At 48.1% G+C, this 23,921-nt stretch overlaps 1 protein-coding gene across 3 annotated transcripts in view; it reads left to right on the top strand.

Moving 5' to 3' along the window:
• The first annotated feature begins 2,662 nt into the window (after positions 1-2,662).
• Positions 2,663-23,921, top strand: part of FAM168A (family with sequence similarity 168 member A) — a 127,594-nt gene continuing 106,335 nt past the window's right edge. The window contains exons 1-2 of one of the 3 annotated variants that reach the window (XM_084226242.1): positions 2,717-2,776; positions 23,597-23,679. The gene's annotated coding sequence lies outside the window, so the exon portion shown is untranslated. Of the gene's footprint in view, positions 2,777-23,596; positions 23,680-23,921 lie in introns of all 3 variants that reach the window. The other 2 variants (XM_084226241.1, XM_084226243.1) reach the window with 2 other exon arrangements.

Raw genomic sequence — 23,921 nt, 5'->3', positions numbered from 1 at the left:
CAACCCTCGTTACCCACATCTGCTGCCCTCATCCCGCATCCCTGACACCTTCCCCCCTCCGTACCTACATTTCGTGGCACCGTCTCTCCCCCTCGGGAGCCCTGAGCTCTGAGTGCCGGCCCCCCGGCAGTGTCCCTGCCCCGGTCCCCATCCCCGCTGCCCCGGTCCCCCGCAGCCGCCCCGCGCATCCCTCACCGGGCGGAGGCGGCGGTGCCGCTGCGGGATGCGCTGCGCTCCGCTCCCGCCGCCCGGCTCTGCCCGCCCGCGCGGCTCGCCGGGAGCTGTAGTCCGGCACCGCCATCCCGAGCGCTGCCCGCCGGGAAAAGCCCCGCTTCCCGGAGATTTAGCCCCAAAAAGCCGCTGCCCGCCGGGGATGCCCGTGCTTTATCGGGCAGCTCCCGAATCCCCCCTTTCGCGCTCTCTCCTCCCTCTCCATCCAGCACTGCCGGTGCCCTTGGAAGGGGGCTCAGCCCGAATTTGGGGGTCCGGAGAGGAGCTGCTGCCCCGCACCGAGCTGGGCACGGGCAGCGATGCCTGGGGCACGCAGGATTATGCGGAGAATGGCTCTGAGGAGGCGTTTCATGGCAAAATAAACCAGGAAAAAGTCAAGATTTAGCACCAAAGTGCTCGTCTGAAACGAGTTTCCAAGTGGAGTGAGCAATCCTCTCAAAATCAAAACTTGTCCTGGCTTCTGCTGGAATTAGAATGGTCCCGGGCTCTGGGACATGAGGTTGGATTATTTGGGGACGTCAAGACACAAATCAGGTGACAGCTGAGGCTGGGCTGTTAACAAAAGATGTTTATTGAAATACTCTATTTATTTATGTTTACATATATATATATATGTTTTCTATTCCAGCACGTTTTTCAATGTGAAGCCCTTTTCCCTCCTCTCCCTCCATCGCTGGCTTTAATTCCTTTTTTTAGAAGGAATTAAATTAATCCAGCAGCCTGCTGGATGATCCCAAAGGAGTTAAATGGGAATCACCCCCTCAGCCAGCCCACACTCACAGCCCTGTGCATCCCCCCGTGCTGGCTGTGGGGCTGCAAAGCATCCTGGTGCTGCTGAATATTCCCAAAATCAGGGAAGTTGTTTGGAAATCCAGCTGGGCCAGAGACTTTGTCCTGCCATGAGTCTGGAAAAAAGTTTCCTTAGGAAGGGCTTTGGGCTGAAATTTGGATTTATCCACTGGATTGGGCTGCCTCTCCATACAGACATTAATTGGAATTAATTGTTGTCAAAGCTTTTCCATTGTGGTTTTCCTCTTGGGAAGGAAACAGTGCTCTTCTGGGATTTGGGGGGGCTTGGTCTATAATTTTTTTTTGTCAACTAGGGTGGGATTTTTTTAATGTCAAATAGGGTAAAATTGGGACATGCTGGGTAGAAATGGTGACCCAAAGAGCCAGGAAATAATTTCCAGCCAGTGAAAGGGAATACACTCTCAGAGGAGCCAGACCCTGGATTTCCCCCCCGTTTTCCATAGCAGTTGGGGGATGTTTAATAAAATCCATGAACTTCGATGCCTCTGGTTTGTTTTTCCTCCACCTCTGCCTGCAGGTGTCTGCTGGGGATCTCCCCCATCCCAGCCGCAGCCTCGCGTTTTAGGCATTTCCAAAACTCTTGCCACCTCGCAGGAAATCCCTGTCTTCCACAGGGGGTCTCCCCAGATTCCAGGGAGCTGCGGAGGCGGGAGCTCAGGGGGTTCAGAGCCGAACGTGGGGACAGCACTCGCCGTTCCTGTCATCCCCGCCCTGGGGACGGCTGTGCACCGGGCAGAACCCCGCAAATCCCTGCGGAGCCCCCTTCTCCGGTAGCCGAGCGTGTCCCTTGGGTGCCGCTGGTTCCTGCAGGAGCAGTGCACAGGGAGAGCAGTTCCCTCCGGCCCGTCTGCCATCCCGTCCCGGGCCAGGGGAGCGGACCCTCGGTGCCGCGGCCCCTCTCCCCGAGTCCCAGGGGAGGCGTTCCACAGCCGCGGCTCGGGGAGCACGGCTCACAGCGCGGATCGCCCCCAAAACCAGCGGCGACACACACGGAACCGCTCTTGAGAGGGATCCGGGCTGGGGGAGTGTCAATCCCCGGGTGAGACCCACGGGAGGGGTTCTCCATCCCTTCCCAACACGCTCCTTCCCTGCCCCGAGCAGGGCGACCGAGGGGCGGCTGCGGCCGCGAGGAGCAGGAGGGGCAGCGCTCCGTGAGGGCGGCGGGCAAGGCCGGGCCCCGCGGCTCCCCGCTCCCCTCCGGCTCCCGGCCCAGCGCCCGCCGGGCGACCCGGGAAGGGTTTCCCGGAGCCGGGATCGGCTCGCGGGTGGCCGTGGAACCCCGCCTGGCACATCCCGGTGGGATTCCGGTAGCGGCCTTCTGTCTCCCATCAGCCTTCGCGGACTACAGCTCCCGTCGTGCATCGCTGAACTACAACTCCCGCCATGCCCGGCGGCGCTACCCCCTGCCGTACTACACCTCCCAGCACGCCCCACGCCCGTCCGGGCCCTGTCGCCTTATGTCCTTCCCCCGCCTGCCGCGCGGACTACACTACCCGTGACGCCTCGCGCGGGGCGGCCAGCGGCGGCCCGCGGCGGCGGAGCGCGGAGCATGCCGGGATCTGTAGTCCCCGCAGCGGCGGCGGCTGTAACGGTCCCGCTGGTGGTACTGCCCCCCCTACCCCCCCCATTCCCGGCTGGCGGCTGCGGGAGCAGCGGGAAGAGGAGGAGGAGGAGGAGAGGGAGAGGGAGAGCTGCTGCACCGGCACAGGGGCCGCCGCCGCCCGAGCAGCCGCAGGTAAGGCGAGGGGAAGGGAAGGGGGGACGCCCGCGGGTGACAGCGGCGGGAACGGGGTGGCGGCGTGGGGGCACGGCGGTGATGGAGGGGGGCGGCCGGGGGCTGCACGGGGAGGGGGCGGTGGGGCAGCACCCCGCAGCCCCGGGCGGGGGGAGCGGAGAGCGGAGCCCTGGGGCGGGGGGAGCCCGGCGGAGCCCGTGTTCCCCGCGTCCCCCCGGGCTGCTGCCGCCGTGTCCCCGCGGAGCCCGTTCTCGCCGCGCGTCCCCGCTCTCCGAGCCCCGGAGCGCGCCGTGCGTCCCCGTCCATCCCCCCGGCTGTGCCCCCCAGCCCGTTGCCCCCCAAAACCCGCTGTCCCCCCCGGCAGGGGCCGTGTCCCTCCGGGGCTGCTCCCCCGCTGCGGGCTCGCTGCCATCCCGGGGAAGCGCGGACGGGATGCCCGGGCTGGGGGTGCCCCCGGGATGGGCGAGCCCCCCGAGAGGAGCCCGGGGGCACGTGGGGCCGGCGGCGGAGCTGCGGGCACGGCGGCGAGCCCGCCGGCAACTCCGGGCCGGGCTGAGCCCGTCCCGCAGCCCCGCTCCGGGGAATGCCTCTGGAACGGGGCTGAAATGGGGATGAAATGGGGATAAAATGGTTAAAGGCTGCGCGGAGCGGGGGGATGTCGGCGCGCAGCATCCACAGGAATGAAAGCGGGGACGTCCAGGTTGGGAAATGCAAGGCGGTGTTGAGATTTTCTGCCTGGGTAAAATGATAAAATGCTCGTTCCGGTCGTTTTTTAAAGAAAATGTGGGTTGTTCCCCCCTTCCCTTTCTTTTTTTATTAATAAATGTCTTTTTAATAATGATCGCTCGCACGCTCTGCTGTTGGCATTGTGGCGTTCAGGGCAGCGAAGTCCATCGCTATATTGTGGGGGAATAATGCCAAAAAGGAGCTTGGTTTCAGTCCTTTATAGAAAGCAGGGGAGCCTGGAAGTATGGAAATGAAATAAATATTCATTAGCAGAAAGAGATTTTGCACCGGCTTGGGTTCCGGGGGCATTTTTGCCCCCCACTGCACAGGGTGATGGGCTTTTGGGTTATGGTTTGTATTTCCATAGGCTGCATTTTATTTATTTGGTGCTCATTATTGTCAAGTGCAGAAAAATGAGCAGGTTGAGGGTATTTTTTTTCCCCCTCTCTTGGACAAAGACATGTTGTGCTAAGCAGAAAGAAACCCCAGAAAGATTCTATTTCTGTTTTAATCAGAATATGATTTAAGATGCAGTGGTGTGTTTATTTTTGCTGTTAAAGAGTGATGGAGGAAGCCAGAGCTTTTTTTTTTTTTTTTTTTTGTGTGTGTGTTTTTTTTAAAGGAATGTGAATGATGGAAACATCTTTAGGGAAACATTTTGCTGGACTTGATTGCATCAACTGCATTATTTCATAAAATGTGAGCTGTGAAGTGGTTGTTGATTAGAACTCAAATTGAGGAGCGATGTTGAGCAATGTAAAGAAAAAGGAAATTAGTATGAAGAGGCCAAATGCTTATTTTCTTTTTTTTTTCCAGTTATTTCTGAATCTGAATTTTAACTGTTTCGTGGATTCTCCTGACCCTTATGGTTGAGTCTGTTTGGAAAAATAAAAACCCCAAACAACAACTATGATCTGTATATTTATTCTTGTTTTACTTACATAGTTATTAAAAGGACTGATATCAACCAGCATTGTGTATTTTGCATTAAATTTGTGTTAAATCCGATTAACTTTTGTTCTGTAAGTTGCAAATACCAACTTACCCTGCTATGCATCCCAACTTTTTATTTACCAAAGCAAATGTTGATGGTTTTTAGAAGGAATCTGTCTCTCCCAAATGCCATGCTTTATTTTAGGGAAGGTGGGATAAGTGTTACAGATGCTATTGTCCAGTTCTAGGGGGTTTGGGGTATATTCTTCAGCTGATTAAAATCCCTGGCTGTCAGCAAAGACACACTTCTTTTTGGACAGGTAGATATATATCCTCTGGAACAAAGGGACTGGAAGCAAAATGTGTTTGGAGTTTGTTCAGAAAATATTCCTTGGAGTGAGAAACCTGAATTGCAGAAAATTTTACGTGGAATAACCGGGATCCAGTCATTTAGGGAGAACATCTGTGGAGGTGCTTTCTGCTCCTGGTTGATAATCACCTGTCAAGCTCCACGGTGAGGGTGAGCCTTCCCTGCAGTAGGTGAACAACCCAGGGCGAGTTAAAATCTCTGAAACCAAGTGAAGTTCCCCTGGTCCCCATGATCCGAGGGATAACAGGGAGGAGCAGGGCAGGGAGGTGCTGGGAGCATTTCTGAGCAGAGTGGGAATGCTTTGGAGCAGCAGCTCTGGGAGAGGCCTGCAGTACCTGCGCTGGAGGCACGCTTAGGATGATCATTGACTCGGGGTAAATTGAATTCTGCGCTGTGCCTGGCAGAGCCCAGCTCCGAGCTGTGTGTGGGATCCAGGGCACTGCCTGCCTGCCTTTGGGCTTGGCAGGGAGGTGGGACGTGGGCATGTCACCTGCTGGCAGAGCTGTGCCCAGAATTCCCTCTGGCTCTGGCTCCAGGTGTGCTGGCCCTTCAGACCTTGCTGCTCAGGTGCTCCCAGCAGGAGAGCAGGAGCCCTGAGAGCATTCCCATCTCTCTGCAGAGCGGCTGTTGGGCTGGCAGGAGGGGAGCACAACTTTGCTGTCTCCCTCTGTGAGCTCCCTGCTCCCTTCAGCAGGGGTTGTGAGCTCCATTCGTGTCCCAGCCCTGCCTTTGGGGCTGATGGGATCCGCAGAGGCCCCCGGTTTCCCTTTCCGCAGCACAAGTGCTCCGTGTACTTTCTGTTTCCTCTGCGATTCCCAAAGTCTCTCCGTGTGCTGGGGCATTCCTCTCCCTGTTCCTGTCCCCCTTAGCTCCCTCCTGCCTGTGCCCTGATCGTCCTCATCAGCTGGGCTCAGTTTTGCTGCTTAGAATCCCTCACCTCTCACCTTTGGTCGGTAAGGATATTGGATATTCAGTCTGGAATGACTGACTAGGAAACAGCTCCTGGCATGCTCTGTAGTATTTTCTTTCTGCTGGTTCCAAATTCCAATCCCTTGGTCCCTCTGGGTGCTGCTGGATTCTCGTGCCGTGCATCCCTTCAGTGAACAGATGAAGATTTCTGTTTCAGTGACAAGAAATAAAACCTCCACCTCTCTGCTTCTTTACCTGTTGATGGTCTCTTAAGTCTCTGAAGTAAAAAAATACTAATTCTTAATCTGTCACTGTTTAAAACCGGGAATAGATTTTTAGGAATTATTTCCATGAGACTCAAATACCAGTTGGACGGACACCGTTCTCCAGAGCTGTTTATATTGTGTCACCTTCTTGTTCCTTCCACTCAGCTGAATCACTTTGTTCCTACTTTTGTGTCACAAACACTGATATCCCTAAATACCAAGGGAGGAATGTCAGTGGCAGGGCTGTGTTTATTTTTGCAAATTCGTAGAGTCCCAGAAGGATTTGGGTTGGGAGGGACCTTAAAGCCCATCCAGTGCCACCCTGCCATGGCAGGGACACCTTCCACTGTCCCAGGTGCTCCAAGCCCTGTCCAACCTGGCCTGGGACACTGCCAGGGATCCAGAGGCAGCCACAGCTGCTCTGGGCACCCTGTGCCAGGGCCTGCCCACCCTGCCAGGGGGAACTTTTTCCCAGTAGAATTTGTGTAAACCTGATTTTTGGAGGAAGTAAGGATGTGATTGCACTTCCTACTTGCCCACCTGGGCAGAGAGAGAGTAAAATCAATGTAAAAACATGCCTATGATCTATATTTCATGTTATGCTCTGCTTTAACAGTGCTCTGTTAGGTGGATAACCTTGAGGTGGGGTTTTTTGTTTGTTTTTTTAGCTCGAACGGGAAGCAACAGTTGGGAATTTCTAGGGTTTTCTTTTGCTGAGGACAGGTGTGCCATGGGCGTCTGAAGCAGGAATCCCAGACCTGTAATTAGGATCCCAGGCAGCAAAGATCCAGCTTTTAAGGCATATCCAGCATTTGCAGATCTGAAATTTGTGGGAGCTCTTTATTTTTAAGACCCACGTAGGGAAGGAGCTTCTGTTGATGATGACGGAGGCTCACAGATTTTTTAGAGCGTGAGTGGGACTTGGATAATTTTTCCAGAGCTCCTCTGGGTTTTGTTTACTATGGATGTGCAGAAAACCCTGAGCACTGCACAGGAATTTCAAGTGACTGTGCTTTCTGGGAGGAAAAAAAATGTGGGCCTGCTGATGCTCCCCAGCAAACCATTTAGGAGATTATCGTCACAGGATTTATAAAAGCTGGAAAAAAAAACCCAAAAAACATTCCCCTCCTCTGGTTTGTATTGGCTTGTGCTTCACCCTGTCTCCTCTTCCCTTCCTTGGCTGAAAGGGTTGTGTGGAAAAATGAGAAGTCAGAGCAGAAAGCTGGGGTTTGTCGTGGCCCTGGTGCAGTAACTTTCTCCACAGGAAGGCTGAAGCTGAAGTGTATTTGTAGGCTGATGGGCTTTGCCTTCCTTGTCTCAGCAAGGGTTAGAGATTTGGGAAGATTATTGGAGACAAGCTTAGAGTATTTTATGAGAGGAAAAGTACTAAACTGGAAAAAAAAAAGAAAAGAATAGATGCCATCATGCCTGCTAGGCATGTCTAATTCTTTGATAAAATGGATAAAGATTGCAGACTGCAGCAAAAGTTAAAATAGACCATAACATCTCGGGGTCCGCAGGGCTTTTCCTTCTAATTTGCTGTAGAGCTTAATAAAAAAGATTTTCCTCTTTTATGGCATCAGGCTGCTTATCTGCCACAAATTAAAGCCCAGTGCTTGAGCTTCTGCTTTCTGCTCTCAGATAGCAGCTCCCTAAATTTGATAACGAGGGGGTTTTACCCTTCTGAGTTTGCAAAATACATCCTGAAGACTCGGTGAGAAGTTTTGAGCACGGTCTTCTTTTTCCCCATTTTCCATTCAGTTCTTTATACTTGGATTTATAGCCAACAACAACTAGCTTTTTAATGGGCAAGGGGATTTTTGTGGTTATTTCAAACAAGGTCCTAAGAGCCCCCACAGTGCCATGGGCTGCCCAGGGCAGGGGTGGAGTTCCCATCCAGGGATGTGGCACTTGGGGACGTGGGTTGGTGGTGGCCTTGGCAGTGCTGGGGGACTCCATGATCCTTGAGGTCTTTTCCACTCTTACCAATTCCATGTTTCTACCTTCTCCTGCTGATTTGATGGACAAAGTAAGACCATTCATTGCAGTTCCTGATGACATTTCACCCAGGATAGTTGCCATGCCTGTATGGACAGACAGGTTCTAGAGGCTTTTCCCTGCTGAAAAGTATTTTGTGTGAAGCTCGTGAGCATTTAAAATGCAATTACTGTGGAATAGGTCCCTGTATAAACATTTGGTTCTGTAGTAGTTTATTCTACAAATCATTTTCTTCAGTTTTCTGTGTGTGGTGTCACTTAATGAGACTTTTAATGGCTTTTACAAAATGATGGCTTTCCACATATTTTTCCAGTTTGCTCTTGACTTGACTTACATTCACAACACAAGTTTTCAAGCCTTAAAATGCAGTGCCATAAACTGGAGAGCTGGGTTCTTTTTCTCTATCACAGCATCCAAATCCCAGCTGTTGAACTTTCTTGGATAGCTGAGTCTTTTCATATGGATTTGGGAGCTCAAGAAAATATTTCTTTGTATAAGAAATATTTAAAATTTGAGCCCTTGGAAAAGCAAACACGGCAGAACAGCCCGGGAGCATCTTGCCCACGTGGTTTTGCTTTCCAGGGAAGCTGTGCTGCTGCTGGAGCAGGTGCCAGGGACAGGGTGGGATCCTGGGGGATTTTTTCCAGGAAGGGTGGGACATCTCCTGCAAGCGTGGCAGAACAGGGCACGGAGAGAAGGGACAAGTTTTTACAGTCTGGGTGGTAAAACACTGGCACGGCTGATGGCCCAGGGAGGTGGTGGCTGCCTCATCCCTCACCCTGTCCAAGGTGTCATTTCAATTAATTTCTAACTATTACTTCCAAAAGCCAGTTATTGTCTAAATGCAGGTCTTTTGATACCCAGTAACTTTTCCCTTTGGAGGGAACTCTTAATTCCACAGCCCAGTGGTCTTTGGTTGTGGTCCAGTCAAACTCACGGCATTGCCTGGGGAGTGCTGGGCAGGTTCTGTTGGAGGGGCTCTGTCTTTGCCATCTTGTTCCCTAGATTCCAGCCTCCAGTGGACCTCTGGAATGGTTCTGGGCTCTGGATGAGGCCCAGCAGAACCCCACTGCAGCTCACTTTGCTGGTGATTTTCCACGAGTGGCTGCTTTTAGTCATCTGTCCCTCGGCCAACTCTGAGTCTGCTCAGCTGCTTTGTTGACACATACAGCGGTAATTTTTTAACTGGGATGTCATCCTCAACAGATTGCCTGTTACACTGCAGCACTTACCTTTAGCACCGTGGATCTCCTCAGCTTTGCTCGACAAGGCCTGTTTTCCCTAACATTGGCTGGGCTGTCATTCATTTCACTCCCATTCTTTTTAAGTGCAGATCCAATCTGATTCAGTTTTCCCTTGTTTTGTCCAGAGCTCCTGTCTGGCAAATAGGTTGGTGCTTACTTGGGTCATTTTGCCCTCTCCTGATGTGGTTGTGATGGAAATGTTTGTCTTCCAAATTTTCTCATGTGTTCTGAAAAATATTGCAAATGAGCCCTTGTGGTCTCTGAAATACTGGAGGACTCCATGGGTAAACATCCTGGGCTTCTGGGGCATCATTCCATAGTGGAATGCAGAGCTGGTAGAGACCTTGGGATACCTTCCAGTCCATTCACTCCTCGAGGCAAGCTGAAGTGTCCCTAGAGCATCCTTAACGAATGTATTTCTAATTTTTCCTTAAAGTCTTCCAGTCTCAGAGTGCCAGCCTGCTCAGGAAGCTGGCAGTGAACACTTAACCAATTTGGTTAAAAGCTTTTCCAAAATCTTAGATCTTTGAGGAAGCAGTTCTTGGCTGCCAGGGTGGGCAGGCCCTGGCACAGGGTGCCCAGAGAAGCTGTGGCTGCCCCTGGATCCCTGGAATTTTTCCAGGCCAGGTTGGACAGGGCTTGGAGCACTTTGGGATAGTGGAAGGTGTCCCTGCCCCTGGCAGGGGGTGGAATTGGATGATCTTTAAGGTCCCTTCCAGTCCAAGCCATCCTGGGATGCTGTGATCTCTGAGAAATGAAGGTGCTTTGCTGTTCAGAATAACCCTGCCCTTGTTTCTGCTGTCACTGATGGGAGCATGTCACATCCTCCTCCAGTTTGTGTTCCTGGGCTGGCACCGTCCTTCAGTGTGTTCCTATGGATCATTTTGTATCCAAATCCCTTTATTATTCCCTCAGCTTTTCTCTGTACTCTGGCGTGTTTACTTCTCTCTCTGCTCAGACTTGGCACTGCGTGGCCTTGTCAGCATTGTATAAAACAAAATAATGCTGGTTTCCACATGGTGCTCTTAAAACAATCTGAAGTGCCTTTTTTTTCTTTTTTTTCCTTTTTTTTGGCAATTCCATTGTATTGTTGACATTTTACTTGTGATCCAATATCCCCTCAGGGCTTTTTTCTCCTGTCCATCAGCCCAGCTGGGACTTCTCCACCTGCACAATGTACCCTGCCCTTACATTTGTCTTCATTGGGTTTCACCAGGCTCTTTTGGTTTGACACAGTTTGGTCTTGACTCATCCATGTGGTTTCATTTTGGCTGTATCCTGTAATTGCTTTTATGTAAATTGTTAAATAATCTTCCTGGTGTCCTCCCATTGATTGTGAGGGGAGTTCAATCTCTGATTTGCCCCAGAAGCTTTTTCAAACTTCACTCTGGAGCTGTTTCCTTTTTGATCCCAAGAGCACTTTGAAACTTAGTGAGTGGATCATCTATATGCAAATTCCTTCATTTTTCCTCTGCTGTGTTGCATTTGTGGAGAATCAAGTGATGCCAATTTTCATTGCAGTTGGACTCAGCATCTTAAAGGTCTTTTCCAACCCAGGTGATTCTGTGAGCCCCTGATTGTGTTGATATTTCGTTAAGACGATAACTAAAAAGCACAAATGTCATACAGGTTAAAATCAGTCATTGAAATCAAGACATTTTGCAATCTTGATTGAGTTACTGAACTGAGATATATTTAAATACGAGTCTGCTCTTTTTCTGCACTGTCAAGGCTTCCAGTCCAGTGATTTCTGCAGCTTTATTGCTTGTAACAAGGCCCAAATCAGTTACTTGGTGTTACAAATTGTCACCTATGATTTAGGGAAGCTAATCTCGTGTAATTACTTTCTGCATGAGAGTTCCTGTTTCCCTCCAGTCTCCTCCCTAACCCACAAGGGGTTTTTTCCCTCAGTATGGACTCACCTACCTGTCTTGGTGCTTCCCAGAGCCTCCTTCTGGCTTCACCCATTAAGACACACCAAGTTTCTGCCCTGGTTTTCCTGCAGTGTTGATAGCTGTCAGAGAGGTGAGCCTTCCCACCTTTTTTCTAGGGATACATTGCAGCCATCTCTTCCTTCCATATCTGAACACCACGGGACTAATAAATTTCAAGGCCGGTCACATGCTCATTTTTTTCTTTCCTGCTGGCCAGGATTTCATTTGTTCCTGCTTGTTATCCAGACTCCCTACATCCATATATAGCAACAGAAAATTCTTTTTTTTTTTTTTTTTTTTTTTTTTTTTGGTGAATGCTCTTGTCTGACTTTGTGCCTCATTTCCCCCTCTAAGTGTCCTTCTCCTGTGCTCAGCTCGTGCCTTTCCTGGATGCATCAGCAGTTTCATCTGGGAAGGTGTCTTATTAGTTGGAAAGGTGCTGGCTCTGCAATTCCTGATCTCTCCCTTCCCTCCAATATGGTTCCATCACTCAAATCCAAGCATTCACTCATCAGTCGTGCAGCCTTGCTCAATTCCAGGATTTTTCTGGGGGCCTTCCCTTGCACCTGGTACCAGATGCATCTTTTAGCTCGGGGATCCACGTGCAAGGAGCCTGTGGACGCAGCGTGGAGCAAACAGCGTTGCCTTTGGAGGCACTGGCTTGCAAGAGGAATTTTCAGCTTGCAGTTCCTGCCTCTCCCTGAGCTCCAGGCTCAGCAAAAGCTGCTGTCCTGCTTGGAAGCAGATTCCTGCTGCTTTGGGAGGCAGCTCCTACCAGCTCCTCTCCTGGCACACTGCAGCCAGTGGGAAGGAAAAGCCTGGCATGGCTCCACACGAAGATTGCCAAACCTTGACTTAGACTTTCCCCTGGAGCTCTTTTCCAGGATGCCTGGGATCTTTGCTCACCTGCTTGGCTCCAGCTGATGCAGTTACTTCTTGTGGCCGCAGTGATCAGCCAGTGTTGGTGCTCGTCTGTGGGAAGAGGAAATCCATGGCAGCCAGCTATTTCTTGGAGGCTGCAGTGCTGATCCACAAAGCATGTTTGCAGAGGCTGGATTTTCTGAGCACAGGCTGGAGAAAGCAGCAGGAAACCATTTTTCTCCATAATCCAAGCTCATTTTTCCTGCCAGCACAAAATACACACGTAGAGTTTAGTGTGACTTTCACCATGGGTGTTTCCCTGGTGTCCTTGACTTTCTCCTGCTTTCCTGATGCTCTTCACTGACGTTCCTGGCACTTGACTTGTGTGTTCCATCCTGTTCCCTGCAATTTGTGTATTTTCCCCTTCTCCTGACACAAAGCCTGACATTCCATGTTTGCGTTCAGCCCTTGGGAAGCTTTTTTCCCTCTGTTTGTGGCCAGAGTTTCAGGCTTTAACCAAATTCCACATAACAGAATTGTCTTCAGTGGAGCTGTTTTTGGGGATGAATGGGGCAAAAAGGGTTGGTCTGTACTTGCAGAGACAGATAAATGAAACATTGGAGGATGCTGCAGTGACAAATTCCCCCCTTCTCTGCCCCATGCAGGCATGGGAAGGCTGTGGTTGGGCTCCTTTTCTGTGCCCTTTATTGAAAGCCTTAGACAGGTTTGAGAGCCCATTGATCCCTGCCACATGGAAGTGTGTCTCGTGTGACATCAGGGCTGTGGGGACAGCTCTGGTGTCACCCTCGCTCAGGTTTGCACTTCAGGCTGCTGCCTTTGATCCGTGCAAATCTTGGTTTGAATCTTCTCTCCGTGTGAGACCTCTCTCCCCAGGACTGTGCTGGCAGGCAGGATTAGCTGGGCTTTACTTCTTTGACAATCTTGTTTTTAAATCTGAAAGGACCTCAGCAGAGTTTTCTCCTGGGGCAGGGAGGGAGTTGATTCTGGAATATGTTTCTCTTGGTGTTATCAGGATTTTCTGGCTATCAGGATAAGCCATGGGGCTTATGGGTCATGGAGTTTTCTTCCTGCAGGAAGTTGTGCCTTCAGTTTAGGTTAGGTTTTACCTGACCTTCCTATGATTTTCATCTTCTTGTGTTTTTTTTTCATATTTTTTTCATATTTCTTACTTTCTGTGGGTGTTTACCAAAACATAGTGGGAAGAGCAGTGGGTACAACAATCTCTTGTTTTTTGGCTTCTGGAGATATCGGCATGGTTCCAGGAACATGGAACATGGAGGGAGGAGAAAGCAGGGCAGGGTTTCTTTTCCTGCCTCAAGGTAGACACCAGGAGCTGTTGTACTTTTAGGGATATTGCCATTAAGTAAAGAGGGAGGGGGAAAAACCCCCAGATATTAAATTTACTTGAGCTGTGTTCTCATGAAGATGCTTGGTTGGATATCAGGGCTGTCTGCAAATCTTTTTATATTGAAATAATTTAATGGGAGTATCCATTTTAGAGTTACTGGGGAGGATCCAGAGTCTATTCCTGGTGCTGAGAGCGGAAATCTGTTTTAATTGGAGCGGTTTTCTGGGAGTTGTGTTTCCTGCCAGAGCGGTAACAGTAGGAAGGATCATCAGCATGAAGGGTTATAAAACCCCTAGGCATTTCACATTTGTTTCAAGTAGCTGGATACAGTAAAAAAACCCCAAAAATTGGGCAAACAGAGACTCTGCATAGAGGATTCAGAGACTACTTTTTAAACCTTCCCAAAAAGCACCTGAATCCGTAGGGACACAGTTACTGAGTTCCCTTCTGTGTTTGTTTTACTGAGTGGCTCATACTCAGAGAACAGATAAAAATCCACTGCTGCCACAAATAGCACTCGAGATTTTGGTGCTGATTATAATTAACCCTGATGGTTTCTGCCTGATTTGGTTCATTTTTGTGTTTGTAGGCAACACACAGGAGTGCAGGAACAAACCCAATTAACGCTGGGAAGTGAAGGCAGTTGGAGAGCTGGAAGCCTTTAAAAATAGTATTTTTCAAGAGAACTGTGTCACTCTAATTTCAGAAGAAAAATGTGTGTAGGTACATTATTTTTAAAGCCAGTTTTGTTTCCCAAAATGCCTTGAAAAATCGAGGTGATCCATTAAAATTGCTTTTCCTTCAGTGTTTCATCTTAGAGGGATTCTTCTACGCAGGGATAATTTATTCCTGCTTGGCACTGTGTCCATAATGCACATTATTAGCAAACTCTCACAATTTTGTTCTCACATGCTAAAATAAAGTGGAAAATTAAAAGATTTTGTTTCATGTCCATCATCCCAGATGATCTGAGCTTTATTTCTGAATACAGTCTTTACAGAATGGGTGAAGCCATCATTGGAAGCTAAAGACACCGTTGTGTTCTTATGTGGATTTTCACTTTGGGCTGTTTAGTTTCTCAAAACATGTGTCTCTTTAAATCCATAGATAAGGAAAGTTGTGGAAATCCATTTTCCAAAGGTTATTGATTTCAATTTACCCACTCAGGATTTTGCCCTGTCTACAATAAACTCTCTTAAAAATGTAAGAACACCCAGAGACAGCCAAACCCCAATGAATAAAGGGGTGCTTAAAGACTTGAACTCAGTCCTGTTAGAGCAGATCTGCTTCCTACTTAATTTTAAGTTAATAATGCCTAAATAGGTTGCCAGTTTTTGTCATCACTAGGAAATTAAATCGAGTTGCCTGTGCTTAAATTACTGTTTTCAATTAAGTAGCTCAAAGGAGAGCAGCAGCACTGAGAAGTCACCCTGGTCCTGCTGAAACCTCTGGGATGGATCCAGGGAAGCTCTTCTTTAAATTGTGACCTGGGAGGCATTTTAGTATCAAGTGATATTCTGATGGAGAGAACTGGCAGGATGTTGGCCAATGAATATTATATTAATTATATTAAAAATGGGTTATTGTGGTCAAGTGGATGGGTTTTAGAAGGGTTCCAATGATCCAGCAGTGGATGCAACAGGATTTTGGGAGACTGGAGAGGAGAAGTCTCCAGGGAGATCTTAGAGCACCTTTCAGTGCCTAAAGGGGCTCTGAGGAAGTTGTTTTATGAGCAGTGCTGCTCAAAGGGATTACAGAGCAGGTGGGTGTAAACACCAGCAGCGATGCTGCAACAAAGAAGGCAATTGTAAATTAATTTTTTTTTTTTTTTTTTTTTTAGTTTTTAGGTGCACAAGCAAGAAAATATTTAGAAGAGATCAGATTTCATTTCTGTATTTGGTGCTTGTGACTTTCCTGAGTATGATTTCCATTTCAGCATCCTGAAATAGCTCCTGGATAAGTTGTAGGGGAACGGAAGAAACGCAAAAATAGTCTGAGGACTAGAAAAAACACACACAGAGAAGCACAGAGCTGAGTCTGCTTGGCTTATCAGAGGGAGAGTCTGACTGCAGGAGCATCCCAGAGAAAATTCCAGGCACTGACTGCCCTCCCATGCATTCAAGGAAGTTTTAAAGGGAGAACCCTTTAAAGGTGAACTGCCTTTTGGGATGAATGATCCAAGGAAAAGAGCACTTCCCATCTCTAAAATGGATCATTTTTTGTTTAAAACTGTAGAGACCAGTGCAGGGCGTGTTCTTGTCAAGGATTAAGTTGGCTGTGGGTGACATTTTAATGATGAAACGATGACCAGGGTTTTCTTCCCAAGCAGAAAGGATTGCAGGAAGGCACCAGGCACCATTAACCCCTGGCTGTGGCACAGGGGTTGTGTGAGGGGGTGATGGAGTTTGCTGATTGAAACATTAATTTTTATTTCATGGGCTAAACTTCACATTAAAATCACCACCTCCTTGTAGTTCAGCATTTCTGTGGAGGATGGCACAGGGGGAAGGGTGGGTTTGGGATACAGCTCAAATTAACTGGAGTTGGAGACCAGCCCAAAAATGTTGTGGAGCACATGGTGAATATGGGAATGCAATTGGTTAGCTGGGAGTGAAGGTTAAAAAGATTTCTATTTATATAATAAATGTATTCCCCTGTTAAGAACCACAGAATTGTTAAGGTTGGAAAAGCCTTCCAAGACCATCAAATCCAACTCAGCACTGCCAAGGCCACCACTGACCCATGTTGCCAAGTGCCACATCCACACAGCTTTAAATCCCTCCAGGGATGAGGACTGGCTGCTGCCCTGGGCAGTTTGTGCCAGGGCTGGACAGCCCTTTCCAGGAAGGAATTTTCACATGATCCAATCTAAACCTCCCCTGGCTCTACTTGGGGCTGCTTCCTCTTGTGCCGTCCCTGTTTCCTGGGAGCAGAGCCTGACCCCACCTGGCTCCACTCTCCTGTCAGGGAGTTGTGCAGAGCCAGAAGGTGCCCCCTGAGCATCCTTTGCTCCCCAGCTTCCTCATGATATGGGAGAGTCTCTCAAAGCTGTAAAATGCCTCTGGAAGCTGGGCTGGTTGGGAATGTGATGATGTGGTGGGTCTCCACACAGGAGCAGTTAGGGGAGGGATTTATGCAGTGCGCCACCCCTATAATTGCTGTATGCAAACCATCTATAAACTTCCTTTCTCCCCAAATCAATCCCATCCCAAGTGTTCACCTCTGGCTACTGCATCCTAATTTAGGGAGCCGTATAAAATGGAGTTCTAAGTGGGTGTCAGCACCAGGTATAACAATGCAGCAAGAATGCTCCGAGCAGCAAGACAAAGCCTCTGTTGAAATGCTCTGGCTCCAGGTGATGTCTTGTGGAACCTGGATGTCTCCCTGTGATCCCCTGTGCTCCCTGGGGCCAGACTCCACCGAGGGACAGCTGGGCACTGTCCATGGCATTTCCAGGAGAAGTGCCACGTGCGCTGCTCAGCCTTTGTCTGCATCTCAGACTCATCCCTGCCAGTTCTGCCTCACCATCCTGGCCTGACTGACGTTTGAAGTGATCTAAGAATACCTCAGATGTATTGTCAGGGGGCTCAGTGCTAAATAAATTATAGGAAAGATGAGATCCTAGCAAGCGTTTGGATAACATAAGCAAGATTAATGGTTTGGAGCCTGTTTTCTGAACAGTGGGACGTGATTGATCAAAGAGAAAAAATTGTCTCTGTGGCTCCTTTGTACCAAAACTTTCAAGAGCTGAAAATGAGCAGCTGAAGTAAGAAATGCAGAGCTTAGGGAAGAACCTTGTGATGAAAAACTAGGGTGGGAGGTTATGAAAGTACAGGTTGACAGCTCTGTCCTCTTTATCAACCTTTCCCCATAGGGATCTGCTGCAGAAGATTTTGGACAGGCTGCTGTAGCCTGGATAGGTACTTTGAAATTTTTTTACAATATTTTTTAAAAATCAAAGACTTTCATTGTGCTGTGAATAAGATTTGAGTTTCTAGAAAGCTGGTTCCTTCTGCTATCCAGGGAGAAAAGAGCTGAAGAGGTGGAAAGCTGATCTCCCAGGAAAGGTGGCTGTGCCTGAGGATCTGGGGAGAAAGACAAGGGCAGATTTTCATGTGCCTCACTCCCTGCAAATAATGTTCCTTGCAATTCCTGCTCCTAAAGTCAGAATTTAGGACTTTGTTTCCATACTTGATTCTCACCAAAGGTAGAAAACTGTGGCTTGAATACTTCCAACTAATTCAGGTTGGAATGTCACTGAAACCAAGCAATGGGGAATGGGAGATAAAGGTTATCAAAGTTGTCCATACCAGCTCCCATGAGTACATGATTTTCCATACAGTTCTATAAAATGGCCCTGTGTGTTTAAGGCATTGAGGGACACACGTCCATTTTGCTGCTGTACTTGATGGAAAGGTAGTTTTTTGCAGTTAAACTTTGCTGTTCCTTTCACTGAAGCATGTAAGGATGAGATTTAGGATGATATTCTGCCTTTTTCCAGTGTCTTTCTTTAAAAGATGTTGCCCTGATTAATCTAGCAGTGGGGATGGGCTTTCATTTAGCTCAACTCAAATAGCAGAGCTGGTATAAGAATAAACATGAATTCAATATCAATAAAGGGGATTGATTTTGTAAAAACATTGCAAGGAGAAAGGTGGTTTAAACCCATTTGCTCCATCCCCAGAATAACCATGTGTAAATTGTAATCACTCTTGCACTCCAAGTGTCAGTTTTAATTTGAGTCTTTTATAAACCACTTGGTTGTTGAATATTGCAAAGAAATTTAACCCCCTTGGAAGAAATCAGGAAGATTCCTGCTATTGAGGTAATTAGATACAAATTTGAGTGGGGATTTTTTTAATAAAGATTAAATGATCTGTTCAACTGTTTCAGGCCCTGCCTGAGATACACACACCTGTGTCTAGCTTGTAGAGCATTTTCCTCATTAATTAAGAGCACTTTCCTTGTGTTATTACTTAATTGGGTATCACACAGAACCTGATGAGACAATGAAATGGTCTTAATTGCAGACAAGCTAAATGCATGGTACTCCACATGCTGGAGTGTTCCACGACATGACCCCAGCTTGTCACCGCCTGCTAATGGCCACGGTGCCCGCTCAGGGGAGAGGGAGCCCTCCTGGAATTCATTCAGCCTGAACCACAGAGCCAGGCTGGGCAGGGAATGGCTGGGGAGCAGCCCTGGGGACAAGGATTTGGGGTGCTGAGGGATGAAAAGTTGGGCATGCCCTGCCCATGGGTACTGGCACCTGGAAACCTCCACGCCCTGTGTTGAGGGGGGATTCTGCTCCAGGTGTGACCTCACCTGCAGAGCTGCCCCAGCCCTAGGGACACAGCAGCAGCACTTGGAGCTGCTGGAGAGAGCCCAGAGGATGCCATGGGGATGCTCTGAGGGCTGGAGCCAGGCTGGGAGAGCTGGGGGTGCTCACCTGGAGAGGAGAAGGCTCCAGGAGAGCTGGAGAGGGACTGGGGACAAGGATGGAGGGACAGGACACAGGGAATGGCTCCCACTGCCAGAGGGCTGGGCTGGGTGGGATTTTGGGAAGGAATTGTTCCCTGAGAGCGTGCTGTCCATGGCACAAGTTTCCTGGAGAAGCTGTGGCTGCCGCTGGATTCCTGGCAGTGTCCAAGGCCAGGTTGGACAGGGCTTGGAGCAACCTGACCTGGTGGAAGGTGTCCCTGCCCATGGCAGGGGTTGGAGCTGGGTGATCTTTAAGGTCCCTTCCCACCCAAGCCATTCTAGGATTGTAAAAATTAAGCACTTTCCCATTGTCAATTTCCCCCACTTAGCAGATTTAAGAAATTTTCCATGTTTGACAACATTCAGTTTGGAACCACCTAAACATTCTTGGCTGTTTACGTTTCCCAGGGATCTATCCCATTTCCCAGGGATGTCTGTTTCCCTGCAGTTTCAAACTGATTATTACAAAGGTAAACGACCATGTTGAAGTTATAAAAATAATATGTAAGACTTGCTTTCTGTGAGTGTACACACGTGCTTCTGGACAGCCAGGGGCTTGTGTGGAAGCAATAAATTTATTCTTCTGGGATTAATCCCTACTCTGCTTCTTCAGCCTATTCTTTTTTTAATTTTTTTTTTCTGTTGGGAGAGTGGAAACGAGAGTGAAAGAAGGGAAAAGCTCTTGCCCATGTCATGTTTGTGTGTGCTCATCTTTCCCAAGCAGCAGGTAGATGTGTCGAAACCATGAATTATGAATGGAGCTGCTGGAATGCCGCAGATCCACAGTGGAATTGACCTGTTTTATTCATCCCTCAGCAGCACTCACTGTGGGATTGGGAAAACCCAAAGCCTTCCCATTTTCTGTGCTTGGGAAGTTAGTCCTGGATTATACTGATTAAAACTTGGCAAGGAGACGCTGGAGAGCTTTCACACCTTTCCAGTATGGGAAATCCTCTTGTTCAAGAGGATATTTCAGTCTAAAAACAGTTGTCAAAGGCAAGGTTGTGTTTTTCTGTCTTGGAAATGAACTCTTTTGCAGTGAGCCAAGGTATTTTTTTTATATGTTTAAGGGGAAGAGATGGCAAGAGATGCCTTGCCATCAAGGCCAGGGAAAGACAAAAGCAGGGACTTTGCATGACACAGGAGCTGAGTTCTTGTGTGACTCGGAGCATGATCTGTGCTTTGTCTGGATTTTTGTTTTCCCAATCCCTGGAAAGGAATTATTGATATTTCCCTTGCAAGGCTGTTTTCAGTCTTCTTGGATTGAAATTTTGGAGGGGTTGATTATATGTCACAGAGGCTCTTGTAGCTTGGGGTTTGGCATGGGTGCCACTCAAAAGTAATGGTGAGAGCTGAAGGAAAAGCTGGTTTTTATCATGCTCTGAACTCCTCAAGTGCCTTACACAGTCCTACAGAGGCAGAGTGGCAGTGAGCCGACACCTTTTATCTTCTGGATGTTTGCATTTTGAATTTATGCCCCTTCCAACAGTCATCCTGCAAGGAATTTGATGGTGGGAGGGATTCCATTTCCATTCTGTTTGTTGTTGTTACACCCAGTTTAATTTTTCCTGTTGTATTCCTGTGTTTAGCCACAGCCTGCGTGTGACTGCCTTCCTGGTGGGGAAGGGTGGGAGAGCTGGATTTTACCATTTACCATCCTATTTAAGGGAGTTTTTGCCTTCCTTTTATTGCTTTCCTTAAACAATATTTTGGATTATTATTGCATTTTATATGAGAAAGGGCTGCAATAGGTATAATTTATTTTAAATACTCAATTTCTCTAAAAATTTCCTATTTTCTTGCCAAAGGGAGTCCTGGAGCTTTGTCTGCCAGGAGTAAAAATGGTTATTTCATGTAACTATTTCTGGTTTTAAATCTATTTTTTAAATCTATTGCTGATTTTATTTGTATTTAAGTCAAGAATCCCAGCTTGCTGATTTAAAACATTTGATTATAAACTTGTTTGGTTTTTTTTTTAAATTGTGGTTTTATTCTCCTAAAAGAAATTTCTACTCCTTGCCTGGTGAAATATCAGTTGTACACTGCTGTCCTTTCATTAAAATTAGAACTCCTTTATTTTGGCCGCTGCTTCTGTGCACACTTATTTAAGCAATGGCATCTAATTAGTAATTTGAGAGTCTGTTTAATTTTTTATTGTGTAACAAACAAAGAATGATACATTTCAGTGGTGATGTGTGCTAGGAACTAATGTCAAACTTCCCTGGGAAACTGGAATTCAGATTAATACAGAGTGGGGTGCACAAGTGTCTGAATTCAAAAAGAACAACTTTCCACTTGATGAATTCCTGAGAAAAGCAACAGATTTCTCTCAGAACAGGCTGGGATGTCAGCAGCAGGATTGATCTGACAGGTGTTCTCACAGAATCCAGAATGGTTTGGGTTGGAAGCCACCTTAAAGATCATCCAGTGCCACCTTTGCCATGGGCAGGGACACCTTCCACTGTCCCAGGCTGCTCCAAGCCCCATCCAGCCTGGCCTTGGGCACTGCCAGGGATGCAGGGGCAGCCACAGCTGCTCTGGGAATCTGTGCCAGGGCCTGCCACCCTCACAGGGAACAATTCCTTCCTGATATCCCATCCAACCCTGCCTTCTGGCAGTGGGAGCCATTCCCTGTGTCCTCCATCCCTCCATCCGTTGTCCCCAGTCCCTTTTTCAGACGTTTCAGAAAGTATAAGGTGTGAAACATCTTGTTTGGTGTGGAAGATAAACATCAAATCACTCACACGAACCATGTTGCTTTTCCCTCCTTTTTGTACCCAGATACTGAAGTGCTCTCTCGGTGCTTGGATTTTGTCACAACCATTTTGCACCCCCAAATCCGTGTGTGCCCACCTGAAGGGCTTTTTCTCAGGCTGTGTGAGTGGAGCAGGACAGAGTAGCGCTGAGGTCAGGGGTACCAGGCCTTGTAAAACAATTTCAGCGTCTCTTTGTAGGGATCTGTTTGTCTTGTGATCCATCAAAACCCAGCTGGGGAATTTGTCTGGGCTGATGGCTCGTTTCCTCCTTGGAGGGACCTTCAAAGGCTGCCATACAAGTAGCTGACATTCTTCTGCACAGACACATGGTTGTTCCAGGAGGTTCATTAATGCAACGCTGCCTTCAAGCTCTTTGGAAATTTAAGGGTCTCATTCTCTCGTTTACACCAGTGTGGAACCGGGTAGGAATTGTAATGACTCGAGCTTTTGTAGTCTGTGTACAAAAAAGGGAGATTGAATTTGATGGGTTTGGTGGGAATTAAGATCAGAAAGGAATATTAGATCATCTATGCTAATCGTGAGTAAATTAGACGGTGCAAATTCTGAGCAGGAAACGAAATGCAGGCTGTGATTCCTTACAGGATGAACTCAAGGAACTGATGGGTGAGAAGAGGGTGTTAATTGCTGAGGCTGCTCTGATGGGGCAGAGCTGATGTTCACTTGGGCATAGTCCCTGCGCCACACTAGGAGGGAGTGGCATCCCTTCCTCCCTGGATTTAATCTGATGCCCTGGCAAGATGCTCAGGGCTGCCTGAGAAGAGGCTCCTGCAGAGTTCACAGTCTCTGACTGACACCTTTGTAGCTGCTGTTTAAGGAGCTGCAGGCTGGGCTTAGATTGGCTCTAGTCTCCTCCTTGCCAGATCAAAGAAGTCCAGCTCCCTCGTCTGGTTTTCCCAAGTCCTGTGCTGTGTGCAGTTTGGGGCATTAATGACTTCCCTTGACTGGCCAGCCAGAGCCTTCCACTGCCCAAAGGGACTCCAGGGGAGATGGAGAAGGACTTGGGACAAGGCATGGAGGGACAGGACACAGGGAATGCCTTCCCACTGCCAGAGGGCAGGGTTAGGTGGGATATTGGGAAGGAATTCTTGGCTTCTAGGGTGGGCAGGCCCTGGCACAGGGTCCCCACAGAAGCTGTGGCTGCCCCTGGATCCCTGGCAGTGTCCAAGGCCAAGCTGAAGTTCTAACAGTCTTTAGGGTTGCTTCCAACCCATCCTGTGATTTCTCTTAACATCAGCCTGTTACTCAAGTAATCCACGGTGGTTTTGGACAAGACAAGCCCAAGTACCAGCCCTGTTTTCCTTGTTTCTGGCTGCCAGCTGGATGTGGAGTCACTTATTGCTCTCCTTTGAGCACAGTGGTCCATATTGCTTTAAACCCACTGAGGCACATTTGCTTGATTGTAATTATTATTGTAACTGCAAGGTTTTGATAGGCTTGTTCAGAGCCTCCAAAAAAGAAAGTAGTGTAAAATGGATTTATGTGTTTCAAGATCAGGAGGGGCTGGCATAATCCTCTGTTTGGATGAAAGACCCTCCTGCAGCTTAAGACTGAGCATTTTTTTTTCTTTTGGTCCTTTGGAAACAAAAGTAAAGATATTGAGTCCAAGATTTATTAAATCCTGATGGATCCTTCTGATGTGCACTTGGAAAGCTCTTCTATGTTGGCCTGGCCTTTTATCTGCTCGGTCTTCAGATGCTTCTATTTTATCTATTTCTGAACTTCCAGAGCTCCAGAAAGCCTTTCAGCCCAATTTAATATGGAATAAAGCAAAAAGCATGGTTTGATTCCAGACCAAGTCGGTCAGGCAACAGTTAGATAAGTATAATTAGACTTGTAATTGGAATGCGTTGTAGACAATTAGTTTTTGTAAATGTGTGTAATTTAATTCCAAGTAAAGGGTCAGGAGGACCTTGCTGTGAACGAGGTTAAGGAGTAACATGTATAATTTCCAGGCCTTCTGATGCTCATGTCTGACACAGCTGAAGAGGAGCATGTCCATCTTTCCAATGCCAGCAAAAAATCCACCCTCCACGAGGTGAGTCAGGGCTTCTGTTCTGCCTTTGTCTCCCAGTATCCATTCCAAGAGCAGCCTTCATAAATCCTTGGGGCATGGATGCTACAGTAGCAGTGATTTATGGAATCCCCCATAAAAACCCAAAGTCTGTGAGGGAAGAAGACCCACTCTGTGGGAGTCCATTCAGCTTTTGGGGAAGCTCCTGAGAAATGGGATCTGATCTCATCCCAAACCCTCGACTCGTGCTCTCTGTGGCAAAGGGC

This window comes from Fringilla coelebs (genome assembly GCF_963513975.1).
Source record: "Fringilla coelebs genome assembly, chromosome: 2".
Classification (NCBI taxonomy): domain Eukaryota; kingdom Metazoa; phylum Chordata; class Aves; order Passeriformes; family Fringillidae; genus Fringilla; species Fringilla coelebs.
This window is presented reverse-complemented; position numbering and strand designations above follow the sequence as displayed.